General features: G+C 48.5%; 1 pseudogene; it reads left to right on the top strand.

Annotated features, from left to right (window-relative positions):
- The first annotated feature begins 2,321 nt into the window (after nt 1-2,321).
- Nucleotides 2,322-3,450, top strand: LOC144771595 (centromere protein L pseudogene; annotated as a pseudogene).

The raw sequence follows: 3,450 nt of genomic DNA, 5'->3' as shown, positions 1-3,450 counted from the left end.
CATGTTCTAGTGTATGCTACTGGCAATACACCACCCTTACGGGGACCCTTCCTTATATGTACCACATAGCGCCCAGGTCCCCGTGACTATATGGGTTTAACCCCCCTTTTTGTAACACTCTCCCCTATTAGAGGCTGGTTCCTGGGGATGGAGTTGGCGGCATGTCTTCACACCTCAACAGCCAACCACCCACTTGTTTCATAAGGAAGGGTGGGGAGGGAGGTACTGACATTTTCTTGTTTCTTACATTTATAAGGTTATACATTGGGGTGTTCCAATTGGGAATGGGGCGGCACCTACATTCCTACACCAAGCTACACGTGGCACAGGGGGGGAATGTGGTATTGCCCAGAGGGTGGAGGGAAGTTAGGGGATCAATGTTTGATTATTATCAGTTTGTCCTTTGTGGAGCTCCAAAGAACAAGCAGCAATACTGTACTGAACCTGGGGTGGATAGGGATCGCCTCATATGTGACTACTTACATTGGGTACAATGGGGAGTCAACAGAAGAGTGCTGAGGTAGCTGCTTTAAACAAATGGCTTACGTGGAACGTGCGAGGTATCGTCACCCTTGGAAAAACACAAACGTATATTTGCTTATTTAAAATGATATAGGGTGGCAGTGGCATGTATTCAGGAGAAGCATGTGTGGGGAGATTCCGTAAAATTTTTGGAGAAACAATGGAGGGGCCAAGTATACTTCATATTCTGGCTGTGCTTAGGGGGCCCTCATATGGATAGCACCGGGAGTCCCATTCCAACACTTGCATCATATTATAGATCACGACGGACGATCCGTCATTTTGCATGGGAGATTGGATGGGTCAGAGATCTGTATAATTAACGTATACGCTCCAAACTATGACAACACCCTTTTTATTGGGGACCTTCTTGCTGCTGCCTCTCCCTACTTGGGAGCTCCAATACTGTTAGCCGGAGATATGAACTGTGTATTATACGGCACCCTAGATAAGGAACCTCCAAAGCTACACACTAAGCCAAACATGACAACAGCCCACCATGGGCTGATACAAGGGCTAAGATTATGTGATGTGTGGATGGAACGCCACCCCACTGTGGAGTGTGGGAGGGGTGACATATCAGGCAAGGTACCTCTCCGATCATGCCCCTGTCTTATTGGAATTAGGGATAGAAGAGTGAGGCCTGACATACCCCTTTGGTGACTTAACACTGATGCACTCACAGACCCACCCTTTGTAACCACAATCTCCACGTAACTAGGTAACTACTTTCAGGAAAATTGGGGGACGGCCTTGAGCCGTGCTATGGAGTGAGAGGGCATGAAGGTGGTGATCTGGGGTATATGCATAAAGACCACATTTGGTGTCTGAGCACAGCTGGAAAGAGATTTCGCTCAACGCGAGTCTGCTCTCGGGAGGTTGGAGGCAGAGATTAGCACAGCCCCTCAAAAATTGGCAGAGTGGACTGAGGCTAAGGGGGCGCTTTTGACGGACGTTCGTAGGTTAGAAAAATATGCATACACCACATACAGGCAACGGCTTTACAGGAAGGGGGATAGATCTGGAACACTTCTGGCATGGTTGCACAAACAAGAAACGTCTGTGACACAAATATTACAGATGAGGGATGAGGCTGGGGCCGTAGTGTATACACAACACGCTATTACAGAGAAACTGGTAACCCATTTGGAAATAGTGTATACTAACCATCCTGACGTAGGATCCGAGGTAATGGGAGGGTACCTAGATACGCTGGGGCTCCCCCAACTTACTAGAGAAGAGCAATAGATTTTGGATTCCCCAGTAACTAAGGGGGAAATATTCAAAGTGCTATAGACCGCCTTAAGACAGCCAAAAGCCTGGGCTCTGATGGCTTACCCACAGAGTTCTATAGGTGCTTTAGGCCACTCCTGGTAGATAAATTACTGGAGGTCTACAATGAGGCATGGGACAGGACTGTAATCCCCCCTACCATGAGTGAGGCTCGTGTTGTCATGATCCTTAAGCCGGATAAATACCCTAACCAACCAAGCTCCTATAGACCGATATTGTTACCGAACTTTGACGTTAAAATTCTAAGTGGCCTTTTAGCTGAACGCCTTCTCCCACTTATGAAATGCCTGATTCACCACAATCAGGCAGGGTTTATACCGGGGCGGGATACAACTTATAACTTACGAAGGCTTGCACACGTGGAGCACTCTCCTGCTCTCCTTGAGACCGACATTGCCATTGCGTCCTTAGATTTAGCACAAGCATTTGACTCGTCTTGAGATGAGTTCAGAGGGCGTCGCGCTCCCGTTGGCGCCCAAGAGCCGCCGAGCCGGTGGAATCTTAAGATGTCCGGTGCTGGCCGGCGGCGGCGAAGGCGGAGCGGCGCCGGGCCAGCAGAGGTTATGCAAACTCCTGAAGTTGGGAATTCCATCGCTGCAGGCACAACCACCGCCCGTCGTGAAGTCCACTTTGCAAACACTGGCTTTCCCCATCAAGGCTTCACCTCTGCTCGTAGAAACACTCCCTTCCATAAGGGTCCCTCAAAAAGGAGAGTCCCCCAACACAGCCAGCTGGAGGAAAGCCCCGATCCACAAAAAATAGCACCACTCCTACGGAAACAGTGGAAGTTGTATAGTGTGACTCCAATGCACTGTTTCTCTCATGCACGTCTCAAGGACTATTCCCGGCAGCTTTCTGTCTTCATTGCAGCAGAGAAGCAGAAAGGGATGGCTGTGCAGATGGGCTTGGATCTCGTTGTGAAAGTGGCTCTCTCTACCCTCTTGGGTCTCAAAGGCAGAGAACGTGACCCGGTTGCTATTCTAATCCAGCTAATGTCAAAATCACCGTTTGCAGCTTCAAACTCAGAAGATTAAGTGGTATGGACAGGCTGGTTCTGCTGTACTTTTGGGGATGGAGAAGTGTTGGACTTTTTACCAGAACCTTTTACATGCCTTCCTTTATTTTTGGTGAACGGCACTGAGACTTTCACTCCTTTAGTTGGTAGCTGGTTCCAGAAGACCTTTGACTGCTGCATTAGTGACTTGGCCATCAGCTTACAGGACCACTCGTGGATGGCAGCCATGTGGACGGGCTATGACGTGCACAGTCATCTCGCCACAACGGAACTCTTGTTTTCTGTGCCTTTTCATCTGCAAAGCCTTGACATTTCTTATGCTATACATCCAGAAGATGCTCGAGCCTTGTGGGATGATATTCATAAGAATCGGGATGAGGTCACAGAGGAGGAGGTGCAATTATTCTTGAACTGTTTGTATTCACATTTCTTCTGTCACTTCAAGATCCATCTGTCTGCCACAAAGTTGGTGAAAGTCTCCACTTCTGTGGCTTCAGTTCACTGTGATGGAAAAGTAAAGTTCCTGTGTAGCGATCATCTCACCCAGGTCTTGGCATTACTGACAGAGCTGGCCATCAATCAAATACAGTATTAACCACTGGGATAACGCAACACCAGCA

This window comes from Lissotriton helveticus, chromosome 8 (genome assembly GCF_964261635.1).
Source record: "Lissotriton helveticus chromosome 8, aLisHel1.1, whole genome shotgun sequence".
Lineage (NCBI taxonomy): Eukaryota > Metazoa > Chordata > Amphibia > Caudata > Salamandridae > Lissotriton > Lissotriton helveticus.
Note: the sequence above shows the minus strand (reverse complement) of the source record. Positions and strands in the feature narration are given on the sequence as shown.